The sequence below is a fragment of the Pinus tabuliformis genome, chromosome 1_1 (assembly GCF_031772625.1).
Source record: "Pinus tabuliformis cultivar Carrire ecotype Pingquan chromosome 1_1, CPIR1, whole genome shotgun sequence".
Lineage (NCBI taxonomy): Eukaryota > Viridiplantae > Streptophyta > Pinopsida > Pinales > Pinaceae > Pinus > Pinus tabuliformis.
In genome coordinates, this window is record NC_142297.1 from 824170602 (window position 1) to 824179029 (window position 8428).

Consider the following 8428-nt stretch of genomic DNA (forward strand, 5'->3'; position numbering starts at 1 on the left):
CAAATTTAAGAGAGAGCGAGGGGAGTAGAGAGTGACAAAGTTGGAGGGTGGAGAGAGAGAGAGAGAGAGAGAGAGAGAGAGAGATTGGGGGAGGGGGAGAGAGGGAGGTGAGAGAGAGGGAAAGAGAGGAAGGAAGAGAGAGGAGAGATGGAGGTGAGAGAGAGAGGGAGAGAGGGGGAGAGAGAAGGAGACATGGAGAGAGAGACATGGAGTTGGAGGGGGAGAGAGAAGGAGACAGGGAGAGAGAGACATGGAGTTGGAGGGGGAGAGAGTGGGAGGAAAGAACAAAGACATAGAGAGATAGAGGTGGAGAGAGAGTGAGGGAGAGAGGAGAGGAGGGAAGAGAGAGAAGAGGAGAGGAGAGAGATACGGAGAGAGGAGAGGAGGGAAGAGAGAGAAGAGGAGAGGAGAGAGATACGGAGAGAAGGAGAAGAGAGAGAGAGAGACACATAGATGGAGGGGAGAGAGAGAAGGAGAGAGGGAGGGAGATAGTGAAAAAGATGGAGGGATGAGAGAGGGAGAGAGTGATGGGGGGAGAGATAGAGGGAGGTGGGAGATAAAGGGAGAGAGATTGGACTCAAGAGAGAGGAGAGAGAGAGGGGGACAGAGAGTGAGTTGGAGGGGGAGAGAAAGGGAGGAAAGAAGAAAGGCATAGAGGAAGAAAGGTGGAGAGAGAGAGGGAGTGACAAAGGAGAGATGGAGAGAGACTGAGGAAGAGAGGAGAGTGGGAGCGAAGAGAGGGAGGAGAGAGAGAGATGGAGCGAAGGGGAAGAGAAAGAGAGGGAGAGGAAAAGGGAGTGAGAGAGATATATAGATAGATATTGAGAGAAAGTGTGTATATTTGGGGGGTGAGATAGAGAGAGGAATAAGAAAGAGACACATAGATACAAATATAGATATTATATAACCAGCCTAGATCCATCTTAACCTTGGATCTATCAAGTGCCAAGAGGGATCAAATATCCTTGGATCAATCAAGCACCAAGAGGGATCAAATATCTCGATCCATCTTAACCTTTCTTCAAGTTTTGCACTCAAAAAAGAGGTTTTCTCCTTAGAAGATTTGGTCCCATCTTAACCTTTCCTCAAGTTTTGCACTCAAAAAAGAGGTTTTCACCTCAAGAGATTTGATCCCTATCGGTGCTTGATAGATCTGGGATAGGATGGTTTATCTAAAAAAATGTCCGTAATTTTATTAATAAAGACAAACTTACTATATAAAAAATTTGAATTTAGAAAATATTTATGTCTAACATCTAACATCTAATGCCTACATATCTAGTGATTAAATAAAATATTGAAACAAAATTAAAAGAGGAAAAAAAATTACCTATAAGGTGAATTGGTACTTTTTTATTGATCTCGTGTGATACTTTTTCACTTGGTAATGTTCTTTTAAGATTTTCCATTATTGATTTATATGTTTTCATGATACATTTGGTAAGGTATAATTGATAATTTTTTTGTGTTTTATTTTTATTTTCATTTAACTAATAATATTTTTGTATGAGATTTATTTTATTTCTATTTTTGTTTAATTGGTAATATTTTTATATGAGATTTGTTAAGATGTAAGTTAGTGTAATGGTTTAAAAACAACATTTTAAAGTTAGAGAATTGCACATTCCACAATTTGGAAGAATGATTAAAATGAATTCAAATATTCTATAACAAGTTCAAAAAAGTAAGACATGTAACAAGTTAATATGTAATAAGTTAATGTTTTCATATGAAATTTTTGGGAAACACTTTTACATTTATCTTTATTGTGATTTATATTTTTGTATAAATAGTAATTTTACTATTGTGGACTAATTTATGTTGAAGTCAATTGCAACGCTCGTAACCATGACCAATCTATAATGATGTGATGAACCTAAAAGAGTAATAAGTAGATACATAAAATTAAAGATGTGAAATTTTCTCAAACAAGTGTAAGAAATCAACGAGGACATGATGGATACTTTTGTAATTAGGGAATAGTCATGATGAAATAACTTAGCACTCTACTGGTATATTGTAAATAACCATGTGGAAAGTGGTTGTGGAATCACATATGTGTGGCAATGACTTCATATGTGGAAAAATAAATAAACTATGTAGACTAATGAGAAAACACCTAGCATGAAGTGTATGAAGGAATGTTGTGAGAAATTCTATACTGAGACCTTGAGAAGGATTATGCATAATTGAAAAAACTAGTGAGAATAAACTAAGGTCACTTGCACAAGAATGATGACCCCAAAAGTGGAAATGGGGCTATCATGAGGAACACATGCCCACAAGAACGTGTGCTTGTTCTTAGGAATACACACATGTTCCTAGTTGTCTAGGCTCTGTAAGGCCCAAGACAGGCTACTTGCTTAGCATGGCTCAAAAGTGTATGTGCATTATTAGGAAATATCATTATGAAATTTGAAAACCTTAGTTTAATGCACTATGAAAACCCTAGCTTTGTGGAATTTGAAAACCCTATCAATGTGGAATGTGGAAACTCCCATATAGTGAGTTCAAATTTTAGTGGATAATTAGACAATGTAAGTAAGCACACCATATTGACCTTGCATCACAAGTTGGCAATGTTTGTCAATGTATATTGAAGTGAACTTTGAAGACCTTAGTTTTGTGCAATTTGAAAACCCTACGTTTATGGAATTTGAAAACCCTAGTATTGTGGAATTTGATGGAATGGAATTGTATGGATGTAATTGTTGTTTATACCATTATGAATAATTTATTCCTAACACTCTCTATCTCTCTATTTCCATTTACAAATTTTCTACTCTCTCTCTCTCTCTCTCTCTCTCTCTCTCTCTCTCTCTCTATTTATATTTCCCTCCCTCTCTCATTTTCCAACAAGCACTTCATTGACTCTCATTGAATAAATTTTATGAGCTTTCTTATCGTTGGAATCTCTAACTAATAGAAAATACAACCCACAAGAAATATGACCATAGTAACTATGTCATACAAGAACTATGAACTTGAGAACTTTAACCCTTAGGAACTATGACACATAGTAACTATGACCTCGAGAAATTTGACCCTCATGAACTATGACCTTAGGAATCATTCCTTTGTTGTTCATAGTTCCCTTGTAAATTAGGAATTTTTACTTTATTTTACAAGAATCATGACCACAAGAATTATGATGTGAGAGCTTTGACTATGAAATTAAACTATGACCTTTGTTTTTTAGTCATAGTTCTAGGGAATAATTCCTTTGTTAGTTAGGAACCTTGAATCACAAGAACTATAATCAATGTTTATTAGTCATAGTTATAGGGAATTTCTTGATCAGAGAACTATTATGAAAAACAACCTATAATCATCTTATTCATTCATTGATCAAATTTCTTGTCAGCTAGAGTAACTGTGGTAATAGTTCTCATTGGTTATAGTTACTATGGGTTACAGTTCCTATTGGCTAGAGTTATCAAGGTCATAGTTTTTCTTGAATTGATTCCAAAATCTATCTTTTCAATGTATCGATTACTTAACGATGAGTAGTGGGAAAACGATGAGAATTATTCACCAGGATGAAGAGTCCTGTAAGACTATGTTATCCATATGTATGCATGTATGGTATTGATATTCTTGTCACTTTTCCAGCCTTCTCCTCCTCCCATATTTTGGTCATCCATTTTCTTGTCAACCCCTTATTTTGAAGTAATCTTCGTTAGGATCACCGCTACAGTTTCCAAATGGTTGAGTAAGTGATATGGTGAGTTGGCAAGGTATTTTAAATATTAAATGTGATGGGGCAGTTTGTTTGAGTTTCAAATTTAAATTCAAAATATTAAACTTGCAGTATATCACCTCTCATTTGTCTCAGAGACTATTTCAAAAACAATTTGTCTAGTTCGAATCAATGCAGGGAGATGGAAGAATGTAGAGTGAAGACATAATCAAGAGGATCCATAATCGAAATTTCATTGTAGTATATGTTTTTTGTCTTTTTCTCACTGTTGGAAGTAGTCTTAAAATAATATCTTGAACATTCTATGGTCTCTATTGTTTATATTCATGATCTTCTCTAACAACAATTTTACATGGGGTATTTCAAACAAGGAGTCTTTCATTGGTAGTTTGGACTAATCTTTGAGTAGTCTCCAGTTATCAATATCAGATATCAAGTGACCTCAAGTTTGGATAACTAATTATGGCATCTAATTACCTATTTTCTCATTCTTTTCCAAGTTCCAACAAATAAGTGTATTCAAATGTTCCACATTGAAATTAGTAGGTCGATTCTTAAGTTACTACTTCCAGAAAGCATATGTTTGAAGTAAATTTAGCCAACTTGTAGAACTATAATGATGAAATTTTCTAACAAATAAAGCCAAATGTTTGTAGCGTAATTGCACATGAAGCAAATGAAATCTTTGTGTACACAACTAGATTCTCGATTGTCACTGTGCCACTGGTCATACAAACATATGCTTCGTCAATTCTTTTAAGACACCATCCTCTGATTTCGTCAATTCCTTTAAGACACCATCCTCTGATAAGGGAAAGGATGTGCTTACCAAAGAGACCCTCAATGAGGAACCAACATGGAAATCCAGAGTAGATGAAATCTACATCCTATCATATGGGTCATTAGTATAATATAATCTATGAAATACATCTCCATGATTAGGGCCCCACACATAGAGAAATATAGAATAGTAGGTAAAAAACAAAAAGAAAATCTTATATCATTATTGAATACTTAATTGATAAGTTATCTTTATTTTGTAAGACATTTATTAAATTATTTAAATATATATGTTTTTTTTCTTAATTATTTTACCTCTAATCCTATGTTTTCAACAAGAAAGTGTGTTGGTATATAAGTTTTATACTAATTTGAATTACTATAAAGTTTTTTACAAATTTTAAACCCATCCATTAAAGCAATTATAGTTCACAATTTATTTTTTTAAACAATATGATAGACATGATTTAAGTACTTCACTATTTTAAATACCAATCAAAGTTAAGAGTTTGTAATTACAAGACAACAGATTTGCATTCCATCACCACATAGAACCTTGTCATCTAACAATGTATTAACATTTTTTTTTTTTTATGTTTCCTTGAATTTATGCCTTCTTTCTTAAGTCAAACTGACAAAATTAAATTGAGTATTATAGAATGACTTGGCATATTACAATTAAAAATCCATAAATATTTTACTTTTCTTTAATAGTTGAACTATTTTTCCTTTATCTTATTTATTTAAAAATTTTGTCTAATATATTTTTATGACTAAACATACTGTGAAGCTAAACAAATTTAGCTTAAAATGTAATATGATCCTAAAAAAACTTAATTTCAAATGACAATTTCAAAATAATATATTTGGCAACATATTTTTTTATTCAAATTAACACTGAGTTCAAACAAGCAAAATGACAATTTCAAAATAATATATTTGATAACATATTTTTTATTCAAATTAACACTAAGTTTAAATAAGCAATAAATTAATTATTTGATATAAGAAATATTCTCTCTAGTTTTTGTCCATTTCATCGTGATTTCACCCAAAGGTCTTACCATTTTCAAGTGAGAACTTTTGCAAAACAATAAATAAATAAATTATTTGATATAAGAAATCTTCTCTCTGATTTTTATACATTTCATTGTAAATAAAATCTCTTGTTTTTAACCATTTCATAGTAAATAAAATCTCTTGTTTTATTTACGCACCCAAAGGTTTTACCATTTTCAAGTGAGAACTTTTGCATTGAGGAATCCGCTAATCTCTTGTTTTTGTCCATTTCATAGTAAATAAAATCTCTTGTTTTATTTACACACCCAAAGGTCTTACCATTTTCAAGTGAGAACTTTTTGCACTGAGGAATCTGCTAACTTCGAGCCTTTACTGCTATTATTACAAGTTAAGTTAGTTTTGGTAGTAAATGAAGAATTTTTGTATTGCTCATTTGAAGTTTTCAAATCAAATAGGCTATAACATAACGTTCATCCATCATATTAAAGTAGTCATTCTCTATGCAAAGAATTAACACAAGATTTGAACCAACAATTTCAAAAGAATGTTGCCAATTAATTTATATCTAAGAATTTGTAGAAATTTAAAATATAATTAAAATTGTTTTTATATTTTTGGGTAAGTAAATGTTTTTATTATTAAAAAATTACTTTCAAAAATAAAATAGAAAAAGCCCTACAACCAACATAAGAATATGATGTAAATCTCTACATTCATCACAGAATCAAATCTTGTAGTGTCCAGCTGATCTTGAGAGTGGTTTAGTAAATTTTCAATGGATTGTGAATAATTTACACATTTATTTGTACTGGGCTTGAGAATTCATCAATGTCTTGTTTGTATTGAGTATTAATTCTTGTTTTTAAATTATAGTAGTCAATGATTGGGAAGCATGGACTGATTTTTCTAAAAATTAAAGCCAATTTTATGGATTAAGTATAATATGATCATACAGAAAGCAGTTTATCTCAAACAACAACTTCAAACTCAAATTGAACAACATTCTTTGATTAATAGTTAATAAAATGATATAATGATACTAATGATATGTAAATGCATCCAGAGTACATCTCTTCCTACCAAGAGCGTTTGCGGGACTTGCACATCACAAAAGCTTTATATTTGAAATTGAATCGAACAACCTTAATTAGGTACTCGATTGGAATTAATTAAATCGACCCTGAGAATATTTTCTCTGTTCTGCTATATTGGCCTCACCAAAAAGATGTTCATGGATATAGTAACCCGTTACAAGATCCGATATCCAAAACCTTTTTTAATAACCTACAGTAGATGTATCAACGACTTGTTTGGTTCTGCCCGAATTAATCTTCTACTTTCTGCCTGGGAATCTTCTACTGCATTGTATCCTAGCCTGCACAGGAACATCAATTAAAAGGGAATAGAATCAATCTTCTACTTTCTGCCTGGGAATCCTCTACTGCATTGTATCCTAGCCTGCACAGGAACATCAATTAAAAGGGAACATAATCAAGTAAATTAGTTTTTATTTCTAATATAAACTTTGATTTTAAAAGTGTGGAGTTCATAATATGTTGTTAGAGAAGATTTTAATGGCATTGTGAAGGGAGCTTACATAGCTGAATGCCTAGATTTGATCCCATATCCGTGCCTTCCATGCCCCCAACTCGAGAAAGAGAAGCCACAGATGGAAAAGAGATCTCGCCATGAGGAGCCTCTTGCTTATGTCCATTATGGAGTTGCCTTGGATGTTGTTGTAGTGGGGGACAGTGTCGACGCCACTGCGCGAGAAGCTCAAAATGAAGCAGAAAACCATTTCTTCCCCATCCAATAATCTGTTGCAAAAACTTTGTGCGCCATTTTTCAATTTGAAATCCCAGGCGGGAAGATATTTGAATTTTAAAATATTTTAGTGCCGAGGTAGCATTGAATGCATTTAAGTTCATGTCTTATCCACCACTTGCATTCACTTTTGGGAGCCGGAGTGGGGCAGAGTGCTAGAAAGGAGAGTTGTGAAGTTGTCAGAATATTGAAAGTATTAACGGAACAGCAACAGAGATGGATGGGGCCCGTCAACAAACTTTAATAACCTGCAATTGAGATAAGCTCGACAGATCCCAACAAGCCTATGTAATTCTCAAGTGGCCAAGAACCCATAAATGGCAGCACTGGTTGGCTCGCCATCGGAGGACGAACTGGAGGAGGGTGACGATAATTAAAATTGTGAGGACGGGAAGGAACCTGAGCCGAGGCTAGGGTTTCTTCGACAAGGTAAGTGTAAGGGAAATTAGAGGGCGGGTAATTATCCGAGCATCCTGGTGACATTTTTCACGGTGGAGCCATCGGATAAGAAGTAACTGGCTCAGCATCCTCTTCAGAAGTGATGCCATTTATCAAAGTTGAAGACCCTAAATCTGAATCGTAGGGGGCCTGCGAATCGAAGTTGCGACCTACTCTTATCCACACATCAACCATTCCCCATGCCTTACCAGATGGCGTCTAGAGCTGGAAATTGGAAGACTCAGTGTAGTATCCGTCGACATTATTGGATTTGGCCACGAATTCTTTAAGCAAAATGATGGCGCTGCATTCGAGCTTTGAATAGTGGAAAGGTGGCTCATGCATATGGGATTCTACATGCATACATTCTAATTCTTTGTCTTCTTCGAGCTCGCGGGCGTCGACAATGCAAGAAAATTTCATGTTCCAGGTGGGGTGCGTGTTTCTGATCTTGTCAATGTTGCTGCAATATTTGTCCTCAAGGTTTATCCATGCCACGCATAGGGTTCTCAGCTTGAACAAGGGATTTCTACGCTTGAGAACCCTAGCAGAGACTATGTCGACCTCTATCGACCGCTTTTACATTTCAAACCCGTGACCTCCTTCTCATATCCTATTTACCATATTGGAGTCTGTCGAAAGTGAAGGAGGGCCATCTTGTATTTG

General features: G+C 34.5%; 1 pseudogene; it reads right to left on the reverse strand.

Moving 5' to 3' along the window:
- Positions 1-7564: 7564 nt before the first annotated feature.
- Positions 7565-8347, reverse strand: LOC149216627 (uncharacterized; annotated as a pseudogene).
- Between the last annotated feature and the right edge of the window lie 81 nt (positions 8348-8428).